At 36.1% G+C, this 22,988-nt stretch overlaps 1 long non-coding RNA gene across 5 annotated transcripts in view; it reads right to left on the reverse strand.

The window, feature by feature from the left end:
- The window catches only part of LOC118543837 (uncharacterized), a 472,034-nt gene that overhangs the window by 326,801 nt on the left and 122,245 nt on the right, over nt 1–22,988 (reverse strand). For all 5 annotated transcript variants that reach the window (XR_013440675.1, XR_013440677.1, XR_013440678.1 and 2 more), the window contains one exon: nt 2,636–2,747. This is a non-coding gene — a long non-coding RNA (uncharacterized LOC118543837). The remainder of the gene's footprint in view (nt 1–2,635; nt 2,748–22,988) is intronic.

Consider the following 22,988-nt stretch of genomic DNA (forward strand, 5'->3'; position numbering starts at 1 on the left):
TCTGGTGTAGCTCTTCCATAGAATGAGAAAATTGTGATCCTAGATTTATTCTCTGATTCTGCATGCACTTTACAAATGTGGTCTCTACAATCAATATTTAAGAAGAGAGAAAAGGAAATATATTTGATGTACCTGTCCAAATGTTTAGCACTACACCTCAGAGGAAAATGTTTCTTCATGTCTTTATTATGTCATCAGCTTATGACCTGAAGTATAAAGATAAATTTCTCCAAAGTGCTTTTTATTAGCAAGAGAAAAAATAAAAACTTTCAGCATTCCAAGATACAATGCTTTCTTCTTTTATATCATATTAATCTTTACCTCTACAATGGTGATGAAAAACATGTAGCATTATTGTTGTTTAGACTTGAATAAGACATATTAGCAAAGATAATCCAAGGGAGATTGTACTCTATCATGAATCTGAAAACTGCAGTATTAATACAGTTCTCAAACCTGGAGGATAAAGATATAATTTTCTTCTGGAAGTCAAAACATTATAGATCAACACATGGTGCAGCTTATTGAAATACATTGTGATATATTTTCCTTCCATTTATCTTAGATATGAATGCTAGTCAATTTCATATCTCAAATATGATTTTCTGTGTCCTATGCTTGAAATAGTATAGGTGACAAGGAAAGACTCCTGAATGTTAAGTACTAAATCTTTGCTCAATTCTTATAAAGGTAATGAATGACAAAAAACTAACTCAAGAACAAGAGAAAATGTTGATATATTGAGGGAGTTTTAATTCTCCATATCAATATAATGGTGAATAGTATACACACATAGACACACACACACAAAAGGTTTTAATCATGTTTCAGCTTTAAACAATAGGTGTTACATATTACAAATTAATTATTTCATCTCAACTTTGTACAACTTAAATAGAGTTTGGTGGTCAAAACCCTTGAGACTTATTTGTATGTTACCTAAAGCCTTCTTTACTACATAGAGTCTGTTTTCTGTGGAATACTCTATAAGTTCATCAAGCTGGTAAATAGGGTTTTTCCATTCACAGCTCTCATTAGTGGGAATGACTATCCTGGGTCTCTGTCTAAAATACTAATATCAAAAATTCAGCTAATCTATTCAGATGAAAATTGTGATGTAAGCAATTATTTTAAGTAGGATTTAACCTAAGCAAACTTGTTTAAAAAAAAAAAAAAAGCCTAGCTTTGTTTTACAAATGCTAGAACTCTTAGCACTCACCACCTCTTTTGTTCTATTTTCCCAACATTATACTCTACAGCTGTCCATGGGCCACTCATGTAAAGTAAAGTAAAACCTTTCCTGAGCTTACCCATTCCCAACACAAGGCAGTGTTCATTTCTCATTCCATTGAAATGCACTGCCCTTATCTCATTTCCTCTGGTCCTAGACATCTATTAGGAAAGCAAATGAACTAGTTTTCACTATGCTATTTGCTATAGCTTGAATGGTTGTGTCCTCTCAAAATTCATATGTTAAAATCCTAACCCCCAAAGGTGATGGTAATTAGGAGATGGAGTTAGGGGGGAGTGATTAGGTCATGAGGGCGGTACTCTCATGAATAGTATAAATGCTCTCATAAAACAGACCCCACAGAGCTCTCTGGCCCCCTCCTACCATGTGAAAGCATAGCAAAAAGGCACCACTGAGAAAGTGTGCCCTCACCAAACACAGAATCTGCTGGCACCATAATGTTGGACGTCCCAGTCCCCAGAACTGTGAGAAATTTCTGTTGTTTCTAAGCCACCCAGTCTATGGCATTTTGTTATAGCAGCCCGAACAGACTAAGACATTGTTAATATAACAGCTTAATAAAGAATCCTCTAGGAAATATATTTGAATATTAATATATTCATCATTCAACAAATATTCATTGAGTGTCTCCAACGCTCTAAACTTTGTTCTCGTCTAAGCCATTAGGGATACATTCAGTGAAAAATATCAGTGAGGAAAGCAGACAATGATCACAGCTCTCATAAGTTTACATCTACCAAGAAGAGAGAGACAGTCAACAGATAGAAGTATATTCATATATTAAAAGGCAGTTAGTGCTATGGGAAAAAAAAAGAAAACAGGGCAAGGGGATCAGTAGTGCAGGGAGAGGGAAAGGGCTGCAATCAGTGAGTAGTGACTTGATGGAGGAACAAGCCATTCGGATATCTGAGGAAAGTGTATTCCTGGCAGAGAGAACAGCCACTGCAAAGGCCCTGAGGAAGGAGCATGTCTGGTATGCTTGCTGAACAATGAAGAAGACAGTGTGGCTGAGCAGAGTGAGCCAGGAGGAGAGTAGCAAGAGAGCAGCATAGAAAGAAAAGGGAGAAGGAACAGAGATGAAACGCTAGATTATCTAGGGCCCTGTTATAAAAACCTCATGAACTTAACCTGCCACAGTCAGAAACCCTGTAGGAATTCCAGTTATAAATGCATATCTATTTCCTTTATTCATTCAGTGATTTTTGAGTGCCCAATGAGTGTCAAGCATTATGTGAAGTGCTGGGGATTCAAAAGTAGAAAGACTGCCTTTGGAGAGTTTATAATTTACCAGAACGACAAAGCAGGCAATTAGAGCATAAAGTGAAAAGTTCTATAATGGGAATATTTATAAGACACACTCAGAATAGAGGAGAAATAGCTCACCATGGAGTGCAGCAGATAAGACAGGAAGTGGTGAGTCAGGAAAGAGCAGGCAGTACTTGAGTGGAGATGAGTTGAGCAGAAATTTAGGTGTCTTATACATGGGAAGGGCATTCTAGGCAAAAGAGATAGATAAGCAAGTTAGAAAGTAATAAAGCATAATGTTTCTGGATATTGTGAACAGTTCAGTAGCTTCACAGCAAGTGAATACATTGTTTCATAAGCATCGGAGTAGAACAAGCTCTTTCCTGTCACAGTGCCCTGTGTTGATGTGCAAATTGGTTGGGGGTCTTTAATAATAGGAAGAATGGGGGAGAACTAGCAACCCACAAATTTTTTCATTCCAGTTCAAGAACACAAGGTTACATGGTCCCTTGTGGGGTTCTTGCAATTACAAAGGCATCTCACCCGAATGAGGACAACTGTGCAAGACATATCTATGCCTCCCCTGGTCCTGCAATCACAGAATGTGGCAATTCATTAGCATGGCATCCTCCTCCTCAAGGTACTGTTACTCACGTAACCTTCCATTCTAACAACAAGTCTGCTGGATAGGTATTATCTTCTCCCATTTTATGTAACAGTGGGGAAAATGGTTTTCAATTTCTGCAACAGCTTGGGTTTTTTTGTTTGTTTTGTTTTAGGCTATCCTTGACATTCTTCTCTGGAGTAGACAGAATTTAGCTTAAGAAAGTTCAGTAATTTTTAGTATTCATCAAAGGTAACCATCAGAGCCTAGTCTAGGATTTGAGCTGTTAAGATGAAAAAAGCCCCTGGAAGTGTCAGCAGAGTGGAGCCTCAGGAGAAGGACATCAGCAAAGGAACACTTATGACCAAATAACCAAAAGTCCCTAAGAACTATGACATCTAATATTCAATTTTAGGCAATTTCCTTAAAATTACAGTAATCCTTTCCCTTCCCCTATTATGCCCCATAAAAGAAAAGAATAGCATCCATTTTATACGACAAAGCTATGGGGAAAGAGCAAAGTTGACAGAGAAGGTACAACAGCAATTAGGGTTTCAAGAAGAGAGCAGAAGAAAGCATTTTCTGAATGTGTATCTTCTACTCTTCTTCCCCATTATTACCATCCTGGTCCAAGCAACTGTCATCCTTGGCCTAAATTACTGGCAAAGCCCATCAAGTAATTTGACACTCATTCCTTCCCTGGCCCCAACCCTCAAATCACCCAGTCATCTTCTTAAAATGTTAACCATCTCTTTTCAATCATCTTCACAAAACCATTCCATTGTGCTGGGACTGAAATCCAAAATCCTCGCCATGGCCTTTACTGCTTATCCTGATTTGACACCTGCCTACCTCTCCTATCATATCTCACACCACTCTTAAGACACTCTAGCCCTCCTGGTCTTTGAACAGAGGCTGGGAGTCTTGGCCCATGCTGTTCTTTCTCCCTAGAGTGCAAATTCCATTATTCTGCCTGGTACCTACTCACTCTTCAGGTATCAGTTAAAGGTCTACCTCTCAGAACAGTTCTCCCTGACTCCACCCCTCACTCACATCATTACCTCTATATAAAATTCATCATGATTTGCAATCACATATTTGTTATCTTGTTTGTTGTCCTCCTAACCCATGAGACTATAAACTCCATGAAGGCAATCGTTATGCCTCTCTCCTACTGTAGTCCAAGAGTTTAGCAGAAGGTCTGGTGCACAGTAAGCATGACACAGTCACAAAATTGTCTATACCTCAATGTAGAAAAAAATCCATCTCCTTAATTTTCCCCTAATCTTTTCTTACCAACCCAACTGCAGAGTATACCAAAAAGCAACAACAACAAAATCAGAAGAACAAACAAAAGATACTGTCAATTCTGATAAACTCAATATGATGAAATATACACTTTTAGGTAAAGCAAAAACTTTTTAGGCAAAACTGCTTAGTTTCAAGTTTCTGTCCCCATCTCCTGGTTATTCTTAAGATGGCTTCAGGGTACAGCTCATGAGGATAGGCATGGTTTATGTAATCTGGAGGCAAAAGAGATGTGGGGTTGTGCTTTTGTTTCTTGGGTATCTAGGGTGATGGATCCTGCCTCATGGATTGCTGTTTGGCATGCTGATCCTCACAGCTGCTGGTTCTAAAGTTAGAAGCTGGTCTCAGTTAGGATCCTGTAGTGCTCCTTGGCTTTTCTCAACTCTGGATGCCCCAGCTGGTCCCCTTGAACCTCTGCCACATTAAGCTAGCCAGTTTGCCTTTTCCTCCCTACATGCCTCTTATGCCCCATGGCAGAACAGACCCCATGGCAGACAGCCCAGCACTCAGTCCAGCATCCAAACCATGTAGGACCCTAAAGGAGGAGAGAAAAAATTTAGCAAACCTTCTCTCTCTAAAAATACATTTTAATTTCAGCCAATTATAATGCTGCAAAATCCTCTCTGAATGTCAGAAGCTGGCAATTGACACTTTTATTCTCTTTCCATTTCTGTTGCCATCATCTTAGTCTTTTTTGGGCAGATGAATGTTTCAGGTAGACTATGGAGTTAATGCACATGCCAAAAATGAAAAAAAAATTGCTAAGTGTGTTTGTCCATTATTTCTCCTGCTTAATGAGACCTCACTCTTGTACGAAAGAAATGTATAGGTTTTTAAATTGACAGCAAGGTGAAAAACAGAAAATGGCAAAAAACCTACCAGACCTAACTATCCCCAGAGTTGGTAGTAAAACTCTGCAAAATAACTCTATAGTCTCTCACTCTATAGTCTCTCTTTGCCTTACTACAGTTTTATCTTGCAGAAATAACAAGATCTATAAATATAATTTTAAGAAAATATTAGTGCTATAGGAGTTCACAATTGAGGTTTATAAGTCTTGACTTTAGGCTTAAAACAAAACAAAGCAAAGAGACCCTTATTTTGCTCATCTCCTCTCCAAGGAAAATAATCTTCAATGGGTAAAGTAAAAATCACTGAAAGGTATTGAAAACTTATATGATTTGAATGAAAATTTCTGAGGCTTAGAAAAACTGTACCCTAGGATATGGAAAAACATCACAATAGTAATTTTGAAGCTGCTGCCCATAACTGAGAAATTTTGACTAATGAGAAAGATACTAGGAAAGCTTTAAGAACAATATTGTTTTGGAACTGCTCCTTGAAAGATAAAAGTAAGTGAAAGTGGTCTTCAAAGAAAAGGAACAAAGGCTCAGAGTTGGGAAAACACAAAGTAAAATTTAACTAACCTATTGGTATGTGTGAGGAGGCAGTTAAACAGAAGCCTGGAAAGGGTTGACATCAAATCCTGAAAAACCATGAATATCAGGCTAAGTATTGTAGTGATTTTTATTTATTCTTCAATCCCAGGGACACAACTCAAAACTTATATCTTCTTCATTGTGATTTATTTTATCAAATTAATACTGCCTACCGTAAGTACACTTTTTGAGATTCCATCCTTATGTGGGTAGTCAACTATGATTAATTCAGTCATTTTGACTATGTATAATTTTTTTAAAATCAACTATTCTTAACAAGAGACCTTAAGTCAAGTGAAGTAAAGCCAAGTGAACATGTCCCAGGAAGGTTTCCTGAATAGCACTGGGTGTTATATGCAAACAATGAATCATGGAACACTACATCAAAAACTAATGATGTAATGTATGGTGATTAACAAATAATAAAAATAAATGATACAAAAGTCCCAAAACAACTCTTCATCCTTGACAAAAATAATAATTTCCCCTAATTTAAATAATAAAATAACCAAACTGAAAAAAAAAAAAAAGAAAAGGTCTTAACACTAATTTTGAAGTGAGGTAAACAAATTTTGTCGGAGAAGAAAAAAGAATTTTCAAGGATGGAAAATAGTAAGATAACTAAAAAGCAAGAGGGCGAAGAGACAGAGCAGATTTGTTAGGCTAATAAAGAGAAGTATGAAGGTATATTATAGAAGAAAGAGCTATATTTTACATTACCTATTTCCACTTACTACAAAGTGCCCAAGGACAGAAAGCTTGACTTACTACCTACAAAAAGAAATTATTATTTCCAAAGATTTGATAGATTTTCCTGCCACGGCTAGTCATGCCAATGTTCTTTCCTTCCTTTATGTGACTCATGATGCTTTCTATGTTTTTTCCAAGGTAAGAAATCAGAATGTGTCTGTTTGACAATATATCTTTTCCATTGCCTTCCAATTTTTACAATCATAAGTGGAAATAGATTTCTCCATAGTTTATATCCCACTTTCCAAAGATAGTAGAAATTCACACTCAGTGATCACCTCTGCTCCCCCCCCCCAAGAGGGCAGAAATTATAGTTTTTGTGTATGAAAGAATGAGTAAGAAAGTAAAAATAAAAGTTTAAGATCTATACAGAAAAATAAATCTCAGCTTCAGGTTTGCTTAATAAAAAGTGTCCACAATATTCTTTAGAAAACATACTATGAATAAATACTGTGCTGTTTAAACCCATTGGACATTGCTCTGGGCATACTCCAGGTACTGAATAAGTGTTTATTAGTGGATTAAAGGATGAAGGTAGGCCCTGAAGAACAAGTAGGTAAGGACTAAACACTGCATTGCTTAGTGTTTTCATCAGGGACCAAAAATTAAGAGACTGTTTACAGTCTACAATCTACAATCAAGGGTAAACATACAATAAAAATCATTTGTTTCATAGTGTTTATAATTAAATTAAAAACAATCTTTAGCTTTTTGTTCCAACTGTGATGAAATAAAAGGGATGGGATTTACAACTATAAAACTGGACAACAGGGAGTACAAAGCTTTGATCCCTGAACAAAGGAAAAAAGCAATGGAATCCCTGTGATCCCTACCTATTGCTAGGCCACAATGCAAGGAGCAGAGCCCAACCAGAGTCCAAAGTCCCACTGAGTTTAAGAGTTTGAGGAGGCCAAGGCAGTTAAATTTGCTACCTAGGATACTGCAGAGGAGGGAACTGCACAGAGATAGTTCTAGAGTCTTTAGCTAACTACCAATCTACTCATATAGGGAAACAAACTACACAAGACCAGGAAAATAACCACTGACAAGTGATAGGCAGAGTTAACACAGGGCTAGAAATTGTTCATATTTTTACCAGATTGGAAATACAAGGGCATTATACAAAGGGCATAATATAAAGTTCTGAGCAAGATATCTCCTTAGAGAGGCTAAATTAGCCATAAATTAAGGCTGCTCTAACAAAGTTTAAAATAAAGCTTCAAATGATTCAATTGATTTCAAATAACATTATGCTAGAATAAAGCCCAATATAATTTAAAAGAATACAACAGAATACAAGAGCCAAGAACATATAATTTACAATAACTACCATCCAATAAAAAACATTATTAGGTATGTAGAGGAAAACGAATTTATGACTCATGACTAAAAGAATTATCGGTCAATAGAACCAGAAACAGAAATAAAGAGATGTTACAATTAGCATTAAAGTAAATTTAAATGAGTATTATAAATACACTCCATAGTTCAAGAAGGTAGAGAAAAATCTGAACATGGTGAGGAGACAAATGGATGATACAATGAATGCATATTGAACTTCTAGAGATAAAATAACAATCTCATCTACTGTTCTTCTCAGGGATTGATATCAGAATAAATACTTCAAGAGAAAAATATGAGTGAACTTGAAGACAGCAACAAAAACTATTCAAAATAAAGCACAGAGGAAAAGGTGAACAGAGCATCAATAATTCATGAGATAAGATGAAATCATCTAATGTACTTGTAATTAGAATCCCAGAAGGAGAATAACACTAAAACATGTTTGAAGAAATATCTTAAAAGACCGCTAAATCTGATGAAAAATATAAAACCTCAGATCTAAGAATATCAACAAACCTGAAGAAAAAAAATAACATGCACACACACAGCCACATCATAATAAAATTGCTGAATACCAAAGGTAAGACAAAAATCTTAAATGCAGCCTAAGAAAAAAATAGAAAGATTATAAAAGATAATGATGCTGCCAAATGTTTAACAACTTGATCTCTTGAGAAAACAAAACAAAACAAAACCATGACCTGTAGTATTTGCTGATTCCTAACATAAAAATACTCACATTTGGCCTATTTCAGCCTGTTAATTTGATGTCTCTGAATGCTGAGTTTACATCTGAGAGACACAATCAGACCTCACAAGGTGGTACAAGCCAGGCCCAGCACACCACTGCATATAGAAGATCAAATATAAGAATGGTAGCAGACTTCTTGTCAGAGCAATACAAGCAAGAAGACAAAAGCACTTAGTTTAAAATAGTTATAGGGTTGCCTCAGTCGGTTAAGTGACTGACTTTTAATCTCAGCTCAGGTCCTGGATCTCAGGGTTGTGAGTTCAAGTCCTTCTTAAGGGAAAAAAACAAATAGTTATAGAAAAAAAGTCAACTTGGAAATTTTTATCAAGGAAAATATCTTTGAGAAATAAATGCAAACTAAAGACTCTCTTATTTAAGCAAAAACTTAAATAATTGATTATCAGCAGACCTATACTAAGGTAATTATTATACTAAGTTAAGGCAGAAGTACAATGACATCAGATGGAAATGTGACAAATGATGAAATGGTGAACATACCAGTAAACATAAAAGGCATATATTCCTCACTTTAAAACTCTTTAAATGACAATTGACTATTCAAAGCAGAAATAACATATTTTAACATTTATTACACATATGTAAGTAAAATGCATGCCAACAATAGCACAAAGGACAGGAAAAGAAATGGAGCTACATAGTTTTAAGGTTCTTACATTCCAGGTAATATAGTACAATATTTGAAGATAGAATGTAATAAGCCAAATGTGTATATTGTAAAATTTAGAAAACAAATAAAATAAAATCACACAAATATTAAGCCAAGAGTAGGAATGAAAGTGGAATGATAAAAATTAACCCAAAAAGGTCAGGGGAAAAAAGAACAAAAAAAATTGGGACACATGAAAAACCAAATATCAAGATAGTAAAGTAAACCCACATTTATGGATATTATATTAAATATAAATGATCTGCATACTCCAATTAAAAAGTAGATTGAAAGGAAGTGCCTTCCTTAATGCCCAACACCCATTTAGCCCAATCCCCCTGCCCATCTCCTGTGTATACTTCTGTTAAAACTCACTGAAAATAATTTTATTATATTTAAATTTTACATCAATAAAGCTGATATAGGGGGAAAAACATTTTAGTTTAATTCTCATCAAAGACCCAAACTCAGTTAAAACTTGGACTCACTGTCCCAATTTATTTCTATTGTCCTGGTGGCATAATTATTAAGGGTACCCTCTCTTCCATGTTCAAAAATGTCCCAGTTTGCATGAGAAAAGTTGTGGTTACTATACCTATATAATTCAGCGAATTAGTAACATACCAACATCTCAAACTCATGGTTCCTCACTTCCAACCACTGCTTCTCACTGAATCACAGAGCCAGCAGTCTAAAATAGGAGGCAAGGGAATGTGACCATCTGTAAGTCATTTGTTAGATTTGACAGATAGGTAAACACATTCTCCTTTAATATACATTCATATATACTCTTACACTCACATACATGGATGTTTACATATGAATTATACACAGAAGTTTACATTCAGAGCCTCCCTGCTTCCCAGAGTTGGATGAAGATCAAATACATTGTGTCCCCAGGAAGAACACAACTACCTCTGAGCATGTCCTTGGCTATTTACTTCAATCCTCTGCATCTCAATTCACCCTTTGTAAAAGACTGATGATACCCCTGTAAGTTTTAGTTATCTCAACTGAAAATATGTAACCTTAAATTTAAGAACCAACTTACCATGTGTTATGTGTTGAATTGTGTCCCCCAAAAAGGTATGAAATTCTAACCTCTAATACCTCAGAATGTGACTATAGTTAAGATGAGATCACACTGAGTAGGGTGAACCCTTAATCCAATATAGCTGCTGTCCTTATAAAAAGAGAAGAGACACAGAGACAAAAACACACAGGGAAAAGATGGCCATGAGATGGAGGCAGAGATTGGAGTGATGCATGTAAAGTCAAGAAATGCTACAGCTTGCCAGCAAACATCAGAAACTAGAAGAGGCACAGAAGAAGTCTCCCCTACTGATACCAGAGGAAGCCCGGCCCTACCATCACCTTGATTTTGGACTTTTAGCCTCCAGAACTGTGAGATAATTTCTGGTGTTGTAAGCCACCCAGTTTGTGGTCATTTGTTGCAGCAGCCCTCAGAAACTAATATAGTAAGTGACCTCCTTAGTAAATGCTCAAATATGAGGATTGCAGAATTTTACTAAAATTTATTTACTTATTCCCTAATTCTGATTGGCTGAATCTTTAGGATGTTTTATTATCCTTACTTAAGAATGCAAAACAAAAATATATGAAGATCTATAACCAGGCATAAAAGCAAACCTATCAGTGGAACTGTCCTAAGATACAGCACTGAAAAAGGATCCACCCAGCAAAGTAGAGCTCAAGCCAAACCAGGGAAGAAAGGTTTGACAAGATTTCACAACTTGCAAGTCTGTTCCTGAACAGTCAGATCCCCATGGTCTCACTAGGGTCTACCCGTTATGCTCCTGCATTAGCCATGGCCTGATTTCTTTTAGCAGCGATTCATTTCATTTCAACCCTGGGGCCAGGACCAATGTGTTCAGCTATGCAAAGGAATAAAATAACACAAATCCTGATTAGGAACTCCTGAAAACACAGGATTTCCTCTGTGCACAGATCCACAGCATCTAGTTCTGTCAAGAACATAGGCCTGTGTCTTGTCTTTTGTCCTCCAAACATTTTCTGTTTTCATACTCATCTCTTACTATTGATGTTCCTCTCATTTACTGCCACTCAATGTGAAGGTTTGGTAGCCAGCGGTGCAAAGCTTATATCCTCAACAGATTTCTCTTCACTACATTTAAATGACTCCAACTCTTTAAAATGGAACTCTACACACAGAGGTGTTGAACACAGCCATTTGTTTCATCTGTGCTAGTTAAATTATACAGTCTCAGCTTTATCATGAAATTTCCAGACTGCTCAGAAAGTCACTAAATTATGTGTTCTGCTTACCAGAGGAAAAGAATATGTCATCAGGGTATGATGCTTTAACACTTTGGGGGCCAATGTCTTATTCAGTCCTTTTTAGTGACTGATCCACACCACATTTGCATTAATGGCCTTCACCCTGGTCACAGGTTTAATTTGTTTAAAACTGTATTTAGGCCTTTGGGAGCCTCTATAATGAATTTCATTAAATAGAAAGATTATATAATGTACTCTTTTATGATTAATTAACTCTGTATAAAGATGTTAATTATAATTAAACTCATAATTTGACTCGTGTGTCATTATCATAATAATTGATCAAGTCATTTTACCCCACAAGCATTCAAAAACTGCAATGCATATGAAACAGAAACAATTCTAAATAAAAAACCCCGCAACTTCCCCTGTATTTCAGCAATGTTATAATCTTCTGCCAATCCTTTCAGCTAATGCCACTTCCCTGATTCTGCTCCGCTTGTTATTACTCAGAAGATGACAATACTTTTATCTGTAACATCCTCATTTCAGATCAGAAAGACTGAATAGCTTAGGCACATAGGATGTTTTTGCCTTTAAAAGAGAGGACTTACTACTTTCCTCAGGCTACTCAACTTTGTGTGTCTTTGGCAACAACATTAAATAAATGGGCAGTATTAGCCACAAATCCCATGAAACACACTTTCCCAGTACGACCTAGATAATCTGGTGAAAACATTGGCACTAGACAGGATAGAATTTCCCCACTTCAAAAATGAGAAGGAAGACTCAGGATTCTAGCTATTCACAGCAGCCCAGAAAACCCACACAAATGCTCACGAAGAATTATAATTAACCTCAATGAACTGCCACATTCTAGGTTTTCAAATGATTTACCCTAAAATATCACTTATCCTAATGCACCCCTGTATCTGGAGAAGTTTACAATAACAGCTGTGGGCTGAGGAAATGCTGCAGGCAAAACAAACAGTAGCATCATTATGACTATTTTTAGCATGCAGGATGGAGTCAGCCCAGGGCTGCTGGCTGGGCTCACAGTGGAAGTACTCAAGCACGTAGGAGGAGACTCCATCAGGAAAACCCTGACTGAGCATAGAATTCTCTCCAAAATCGTTATATTCAGATAAATGTCTTTTTTTTAAAAGATTTTATTTATTTATTTGACAGAGAGAGACAGAAAGAGAGGGAACACAAGTAGGGGGAGTGGGAGAGGGAGAAGCAGGCCCCCCACTGATCAGGGAGCCTGACACTCAGCTGGATCCCAGGACCCTGGGATCATGACCTGAGCCGAAGGCAGACGCCCAATGACTGAGCCACCCAGGCGCCCCCCGATAAATGTCTTAAGGAAGCAGTACAAGACACAGGGTGAATGAAGGTTCTCCCATCCAAACCACACTCCTTGGGGACGGGTGTGTAGCGAGTACACATAATGACATTTTGCTTTTTTAAATTTTCTAATCCTACTTATCTTTCAAAATTTAGCTCAAACATTGTCTTCTACAAGAAGCCTTTCATGCTCACCTATCCCAAGCATTTATCATGCTATGCTGCAATCCCTGACTATAAATGCCTTTCAAGTAAAAAACCAACTTTCATTCATCTTTATAGCCCCAACACCTAGCATGACACCTAAAAACAGGACCTAAAACAACTGCTTTATTGAATGAATAAATGAATGTCCTTTCCAGTTCTGACATCCAATAACATTGAGATAGGTTAGTCAGATACCCAGCACAGCCTTCACAAATGAGGGAAAGGACAGCTAACTGGTGGAGGTGGGAAGGCTTAGGAAAGTGTAAAGAAAAATCCATTTGGTTCTAAAGGACAGGCCCAGGATGAGCACCAATTAATAAAAAGAAAGGACAAAAGAAGGTTTCACTTACTCATTTTCCCTAGGACTAACTTAGGGTTTTGTAGAGCACATTAAATGTGATCCAGCTTAGATTTTGTAGAATAAACAAGCAGAATCCTAATATCAGTCAAGATTTTTAAATGTCCCATATATACTCTAAGAAGGAGGAGGGGCATCAAATCTTAAAGATATATTTTAAAAATACCTAGATTTACAGGTTGTCATGTTGTCAGAGATCGGTTTATTCCACTATGGAAATCAAGAAAAGTTCAAAGGATGTGCTTGAATTTGTCCTTGAAAAAAGAATAGCAGGGAGGAGAGTTCCAGTTCAAGACGGAGAGGTAAGAAGACGGAACTCACCTCCTCCATAGGACACACCAAATTATACCTATTAATAGAGCAATTCCCCCTGAAGAATAACTAAGGGCTGACAAAACAACCAAAGACAGAGAGAATGGCAAAAGTATAGGAAGAGAGATGGAGACACAGTAACAAAGGGAATCTCCACCCCCAATGCTATGAATAGCAGTGGGGAGGGATAGTACTGAGGAACTGGGAACAGATTCCTCTGTCCTTGAAAACAGAAAAAAAAAACCCTGAGATTTAATAGAGCATCTAGCATATAAGAGAGACAACTGTGGGAATGTTCTCTCCCCCTCCACCTTAGAATCCCAGACCAGAGCAGGGCCTGGTTCACAGGAACTTGCAACCTCAGTGAGTCCAGGGACCACAAGCCCAGCATAGAAAACAAGCTGTGGTTTTGGGAAGTTTTTTGTTTTCTGTTTTACATTTCAAAAATTTGTTTTGTTTTAATTTTTTTCTTTTTGGTTTTCTTTTCTTTATTATTCTTTTTTCTTCTTTACTTCCTTGTTGTTCTTGTTGTTGTTGTTGTTATCGTCTCTCTGTAAAAAGTCATGGTTTATAGAGAGCTGCAGCTCTGGCCAGCCAGCAAAAGTCACCAAGCACATAGTCCGCATTGGAGTTGCCACACACAAGACCACTCCTTCCACTTTAGGAAAAGTAGCCATTTCACCTAATCCATAGAAACACAAAGTCAAGCAAAATGGGGAGACAGAAGAATATGCTCCAAAAGAAAAACCTCAGTAAAAGAATTAAGTGAAACAGAGATAAGCAATATGCCTGAAAAGAATTTAAAGTAATGATCATAAAGATACTCACTCAGCTGGAGCAAAGAATGGAAGAACTCAATGAGACCTTCAATAAAGAGATAGAAAATATTAAAAAGAATCAGAGCTGAAGAATACAATAACTGAAATGAACACACTAGAGGGAATCAACAGATTAGAGGATTCAGGAAAATGTATCAGCAATCTGTAAGACAATGTAATGAAAAGCACACAAGCTGAACAACAAAAAAAGAAAAAAGAACTTAAAAATGAGGATTAAAAAAATGAGGATAGAGTAAGAGATTTCTTGGACAACGTCAAGCAAATATTTGCCTTACAGGGGTCCCAGAAGAGAAAACAAAGTAGAAAACTCAGTTGGTTAAGCAACTGCCTTCAGCTCAGGTCATGATCCCAGGGTCCTGGGACCGAATCCCACATCGGGCTCCTTGCTCAGCAGGGAGCCTGCTTCTTCCTCTCCCTCTACCTGCTACTCTGCCTTCTTGTGCTCTCTCTCTCTGTAAAAAAAAAAAAAAAAAAACTTATTTGAAGAAATAATAACTGAAGACTTCCCTAACCTAAGGAGGAAAATAGACATCCAAGTCCAGGAAGCACAGAGAGTACCAAACAAGATGGACCCAAAGAGGTCCATACCATGACACATAATTAAAATATCAAAAATTAAAGAAAAGAGAAAATCCTAAAAGCAGCAAGAGAAAAACAAAAAAAAATTATCTACAAGGGAAAACCTGTAAGACTATGAACTTATTTTTCAGCAGAAATTTTGCAAGCCAGAAGAGAGTGGCATGATACATTCAAAGTGCTGAAAGGAAAAAACCTGCACCAAAGAATACTCTACCCAGCAAGGTTATCATTCAGATTTGAAGGAGACAGAAATTTCCCAGACAACCAAAAGAAAAGGAGTTTACCACTAAACCAGCCTCAAAAGAAATATCAAAGGGATTTTGTTAACTGGAAAAGATAGGACCATAATTAAACATAAGAAAAATACAAATAGAAGGATGTAAAATATAACAACATATACATAAAATGTGGAGAAGGGAGTAAAAAGGGACGAGGAAAAAAGAAATAAGGTTTTTCTTTTTCTTTTTTATAGAATGTGTTTAAAAACTTAAATGACCATCAAATTAATATGCACTGCTATTTACTTATACTGTCATAGCCTCATGGTAATCACAAACCCAAAACCTATGATAGACACACAAAAAATAAGGAGAAAGAAAGCCAAACAAAACACTACGGACACTAATAACAAAGACAGAGAGCAAGAGAAGAACAAAAAACTACCAAAACAACCAGAAAATAAATTTTAAAATGGCAATGAGTATATACCTATCAATAATTACTTTAAATGTAAATGGCCTAAATGCTCCAATCAAAGGACATAGAATGGCAGAATGGCTTAAATAAATAAATAAATCCCATCTATAGCTGCCTACAAGAGACTCAACTCACACCTAAAGATGCATATAGACTTGGGGCGCCTGGGTGGCTCAGTCGTTAAGCGTCTGCCTTCGGCTCAGGTCACGATCCCAGAGTCCTGGGATCGAGTCCCACATCGGGCTCCCTGCTCCGCGGGAAGCCTGCTTCTCCCTCTGCCGCTCCCTGCCACTTTGCCTGCTTGTGATTCCTCTCTCTCTCTCTGTGTCAAATAAATAAATAAAATCTTTAAAAAAAAAAAAAAAGATGCATATAGACTTAAAGTGAAGGGATGGAAAAATATTCACCATGCAAATGGAAGCAAAAAAAGAGCTGGAGTAGCAATACTTACATCAGACAAAATAGACTTTAAAACAAAAACTGTAATAAGAGACAAAGAAGAGTATTACTTAATGATAAAGGATCAATCTAACAAGAGGCTATAACGTATCTATACACCCAACACTGGAGCACCTAAATACATAAAACAAATATTAACAGACATAAAGAGAGAAATTGATGGTAATACAATAATAGTAAGGGAATTTAACATTCCACTTACACCAATGGATATATCATCCAGACAGAAAATCAATAAGGAAACAATGTCTTTGAATGAACATTGGACCAGATAGACATAACAGATATATACAGAACATTCCAACCAAAACAACAGAATATACATTCTTTTGAAGTGCACATGGAACATTCTCCAGAACAGATCACATATCAGGCCATAAAAGAAGCCTCAGTAAATTTAAGATTGAAATACCATGCATCTTTTCTGACCACAATGGTATGAAACTAGAAATACATCATAAGAAAAAAAAAAATTGGCAAGGGGCACCTGGGTGGCTCAGCTGGTTAAGCATCTGCCTTCAGCTCAGGTCATGATCCCAGGGTCCTGGGATAGAGCCCCACACTGGGATCCCTGCTCAGCAGATAGCCTGCGTCTCCCTCTCCCTCTGCTGCTCCCTCTGCTTATGTGCTCTCTCTCTCTCTCTCTCTCTCTCTCTCTCTCTGTCAAATAAATAAAATATTCTTCAAAAAATTGGCACAAAAAAAAACACACACAAACATGTGAACAATAAACAACAGGATACTAAACAACCAATGGGTCAATGAAGCAATTGAAGAAGAAATTACAAAAAAAAAAAAAAAAAAAATGGAAACAAATGAAATGAAACACAATTGTCCAAAATCTCTGGGACACAGTGAAAGCAGTTCTAAGAGGGAAGTATATAGCAATACAGGCCTACCTCAAGAAACAAAAAACAAAAAACTCAATCTAATCTTAAACTTAAAGGAACTACAAAGAGAAAAAAATCCCATGGTGTGCAGAAGAAAGGAAATAAAGATCAGAGCTTCTCCCTCTCCCTTTGCCCTTCTCCCTGCTCATTCTCTCTCTCTCTCCCTCTCCCTCCTTCTCATAAATAAATAAAAATGTCATAAAAGGAGAAAAAACTGAAATAAGTAAAAGAAGTAACAACTGATAGCACAGAAATACAAAAGATTATAAGACAATACTATGAAAAATTATATGACAACAAACTAGACAAACGAGAAGAAATGGATAAATTCTTAGAAACCTACAATCTTCCAAAACTGAATTAGGAAGAAATATAAAATCTTAATAGACCAATTACAAGTAACAAAAATGAATTCGTAATTTAAAAAAACTCCCAAAAAATAAAAGTCCAATACTGGATGGATTCACAAGTGATTTCTAACAAACATTTAAAGAAGAGTTGATACCTATTCTCCTCAAACTATTCCAAAAAATGGAAGAGGAAGACAAGATTCCAAATACATTCTATGAAGCCAGCATTACCCTGATACCAAAACCAGACAAAAATACTACAAAAAAAAAAAAAGAAGAAGAAGAAGAAAACTATAGGTCAATAGCCCTGAAGAACACATATATGAAAATCCTCAACAAAGTATTAACAAACCACATACAGCAATATAATAAAAAGATCACTCATCACCCTCAGGTGGGATTTATTTCTGGGATGCAAGAATAGTTTAATATTCACAAATCAATAAATGTCACACACCACATCAACAAAATGAAACAAAAATCATATCATCATCTCAATAAATGCAGAAAAAGAATTTGACAAGATTCAACATCCATTCATGATAAAAACTCTCAACAAAATGGGGTTAGAGGGGACATTCTTCAACATAATAAAGGCCATATATAAAAAACCCACAGCTAACATTATCCTCAATGATGAAAAACTGAGAGCTTTCCCTCTAAGGTCAGGAACAAAACAAGGATATATATTCTCACCACTTTTATTCAACATAGTACTAGAAGACCTAGCCACAGCAATCAGACAAGAAAAATAAATAAGAGGCATCCATACCGGTAAAGAAGTTAAAACTGTCACTGTGCGCAGATGACATGATACTATACATAGAAAATCCCAAAGATTCCACCAAAAAACTACTAGAAGTAATAAATGAATTCAATAAGGTAGGAAAATACAAAAAAAAATACCCAGAAATTGGCAGCATTTCTATATGCTAACAATGAAGTTACAGAAATAGAAATTTAAAAAACAACACCATTTGCAATTGTATCCAAAAAAGAAATAAAATACCAAGAAATAAATGTAACCAAAGAAGTGAAAGACCTGTAATCTGAAAACTGTAAAACACTGATTAAAGAAGTTGAAGATGAGACAAATGGAAAGATATTCCATGTTCATAGATTGGAAGAATTAATGTCAAAATGTCCATATTACCCAAAGCAATCTACAGATTTAACACAATCCCTATCAAAATACCAACAGCATTTTCTTGCAAAACTAGAAAAAAATAATACTGAAATATGTATGGAACCACAGAAGACCCAAATAGCTAAAGCAATCCTGAGAAAGACCAAAGTTGGAGGTATCACAATTCCAGATTTTAAAATATACTACAAGGCTGTAGTAATCAAAACAGTAGGGTAATGGAATATTACACAGCCATAAAGGGGGATGAGCTCATGCCATTTGAGACAACATGGATGGACCTAGAAGTCATTATACTAAGTGAAAGAAGTCAGACTGAGAAAGACAAATACCATATGATTCCACTCAAATGGAATCCAAAAAAAGAATAAACAAAAAGCAGAATCAGAACTATGAATACAGTGAACAAACTGATGGTTGCCCAAAGAGTGGGAGGTGTGAGTTGGTCAAAATGGGTAAAGGGGAGAGGGAGATACAGGCGTCCAGTTATGGAATATGTCATGGGAATAAAAGGCACAACATAAGGAATACAGTCAATGATGCTGTAGTAGCAATGTAATGGGACAGATGGTAGCTATACTTGTGGTGAAAATGGCATAATGTATAAACTTGTCAAACCACTAAGTTGTATACCTGAAACTGATGTAACATTGTATGTAAACTACACTCAAAGGAAAGGAAAAAAAAAAAAAAAAAGAATAGCAGGCTTCGGTTTTCCTTCCTTTCCTTTTTTGTTGCAGCCTTAAAAAATTCTTTGCAAAGAATTGGATCAGTCATAATCCTTTGTCTATAACACACCATTATTAATGGTCTACATCAAAGGATCCAAAGTCTCTTGACCAAGATAAGTTGAAGCAGAACAAAATCTTATTCCAGGATTAGATAACAAAGTCAGTACAGGGACAAGAATCACATAAATCTAATTAACCTAGAAGTTTCCTTATATCAAGCATAAAGTACACTGTACATGATTTTGATCAATAACCCTGAATAGTAATTATTATGCATATCAAAGTTTGAGAATCAGTTAGCTAGAATAATGGAGGGAATAAAAAAATCATCCATGCAGACTTCTGATTATTTGAACATTTCTGCTACTATAATATTCAAATGCTTGGCAGCCAATGGGGATGGGAGGATACTTTCAAAATATTCTTACTTTCCTGTAAGATTTATTTAATTGTTTTTTTTTAATCTTTTAAGAGTTCTCAGGGGTTATTATTTTTCTAATCTTAGAACAGTTTTAGATGTACAGAAAAATTGCAAAAATTGTACAGTGAGTTCCCATGTATCCCAAACTCAGTTTCTCCAATTGTTAACATCTTATATTTGTGTGGTACCTTTGTTATAATTTATGAACCAATATTTTAACACTATTATTTACTAAAGGTCATAATTTATGCATATTTCTTCAATCTTACCCATTTTCTGTTTCAGGAGCTCATCCAAGATCTCAAATTATATTTGTCATGTCTCCTTGGGCTCCTGTTAGCTATAACAGTTTCTCAGATTTTCCTTGTTTTTGGTGACCTTGACAGTTTTGAGGCGTTCTGGTCAGGTATTTGGTAGAATGTCCCTCAATTGGGATTTGTCTGATGTTCTTAAGATTGATTGGAGTTACGGAGTTTTAGAAAGAAACCCACAGACATAAAGTGCCACTCTCATCACATCATATCAACATGATTTATCACTGTTGATGTTAACCTTGCTCCCTAAGCTGAGGGTTTATCAGGTTCCTTCAGTGTAAAGCTATTCTTTTCCTCTCTTGACATACTGCAGGTACTCTTTAGAAGAAAATTATTCATACCACATTTAAGGAGAGCTGAATTATGATCATGATCCTCCTCCTCGAGGACACAGTATCTACATAAATTATTTGGAATTCCTGGGCACAGATTTGTCTATTTCCCCAACTTATTTATTTAATCATTCATTTATGTCATGAATGAGTCATGAATACTTATTTTATACTTAGATACTGCTTTATTAACTGTGTTGCTTCAATTGTTCTAGCTTTGGCCATAGCAAGAGCTGTCAGTTGGCTTCTGCGCCACTTTGAAGGGTTTTTTTCTTTTAGCACTTCCATGCTTTTTAGCATCACAAGACTACAAGACATTCCAGGAATATCTGATTCAAAATTTCATGGATGATTCTAGCTTTCTCCCCTTGCTTGTCTGTAACCTCTCACTCCAGCAGTAACCAAAAAAAAAAAAAATCACTTGCAACATCAGCCATTTTTCAATTCCAGGATACATACGTGCATAGTGGTTTCAGAATTTTTTTACCCATATCTCAGTGGGAAAAATTTCATCAACTAGAATACATGCTAATGTGCATTTCCAGTTGCCCTCAGTCTTTCAGTCTCCGCCCATTTCCAAAGTTACTTAGGTCAGCAGTTTTCCACCTCCATTGGTGAGGTTATTTTTTACATATTTAATAGTTAGATTATTTCATCACACTCTGCATTCCATCCTGGAATCCCCAAACTTCTTAAATCTTTTTTTTTATTTTGCATACAGTAAATTCACTCTGTGCTGTTAAGTTCTATGGGTCTTGAAAATGTATAGTATGTATCCACCATTACATATAAAAGAGTTTCCTCACCCTAAAAAAATTTCCTCTACTTCACCCACTTAATCCTTCTCCCCTTCCTAAATTCCTGGAAACTCCAACGTTTTACTTTTTTCAGAATGTAGTATAAATGGAATGATACAACATCAAGCCTTTTCAGACTGGCTTCTTCCACTTAGCAATAAGCAGTTAAGCTTTATCCATGTTTTTGCATAGCTTAATAGTTCTTTCCTTTTTATTCTTGCTGAATACTTTCTATAGTATGAATGCATCAAAGTTTGTTTATCTATTCATCTATTGAAAAACATTCTGGTTGTTTCTAGGTTTGAGTGGGTTATGAATAAAGCTGCTATAAATACCCACATGCAAGTCTTTATGTGGGCATAAATTTTCAAGTCAACTGAGTAAATGCCTAGGAGCACAATTCCTAGATTGTATGATAAGACTTCGTTTGGCTTTGTAAGAAATTGCCAAACCATATTCCAAAATGGCTATACTATACTTTTATTTAAATTCAATTTAGTTAACATATACTGTATTATTAGTTTCTGAGGTAGAATTTAGTGATTCATCAGTTGTGTATAACACCCAGTGCTCATTACATCAAGTGCCCTCCTTAATGCCCATCACCCAACTACCCCATCCTCCCACCCACCTCCCCTCAAGCAACTCTCAGTTTGCTCCCTGTAGTTAAGAGTCCCTTATGGTGTGCCTCCCTCTCTATTCCCACCAGCAATGAACAAGAGTTATTATTGTTCTGTATTTATACCAGAGATTGGTATTGTCAGCTCTTTGGATTTTAACCATTCTAATATATGTGCAGTGGTATCCTATTGTTCTTTTAACATACAAGTAACATTGAGCATTTTTCTCACATGTTTATTTGCCATCTGTATACATTCTTTGGTGAAGTATCTGTTCAGATCTTTTGCCAATTTTTTGAGTTTTTGGTTACTCTTGAAATTTAGGAGTTTTATAGGTTTTAGATGTCTTTATCAGAGAAGTGATTTGTAAATATTTTCTTCTAGTCAGTGACTTATCATTTCATTCTCTTAACTGTGTTTCATAGAGCAATGTTTTAATTTTAATGTCTAATTTATCAAATTTTTATTTCATAAAACAAGCTTTGGTATTATATCTTAAAACTCATTTTCAAACCCAAGGTTATACAGACTTTTTTCCTATATTTTCTTCTGGAAGTTTTATAGTTTTGCATTTTATATTTAGATCTATGATCCATTGTGGTTAAGTTTTGTGTGGCTAGGTCCTATGGAAGTTAAAGTTTTGTTTGTTTTTGCATGTGAATTCCCAGTTCCATACTCCAAGCTCTTCTAATGTGCATCTGGGAGTGGAAAAATGAAGTGGAGGAACAATGCTGGTTGAAGTAATATACTAAAGCCAGTGTCTGGATTAAATGAATAAATGCTGTGACCCTACTGTGTTCACCATGAGGATATTTTTATCTTTCTCCTTTTACTGCTCCTCCAGGGAAGCAGTGTAGTAAACAAGCTTCAGAAGGCCTCTGAGAAAAATGCCTGCCTGAACTACTTCAGAGGGCTGTTTTAGAGGACAAAAGAGATTATGAAAAATTAAGGCACTTGGAAAAATCCAAAGGCC

Source organism: Halichoerus grypus, chromosome 8, assembly GCF_964656455.1.
Source record: "Halichoerus grypus chromosome 8, mHalGry1.hap1.1, whole genome shotgun sequence".
Taxonomy (NCBI): Eukaryota; Metazoa; Chordata; class Mammalia; order Carnivora; family Phocidae; genus Halichoerus; species Halichoerus grypus.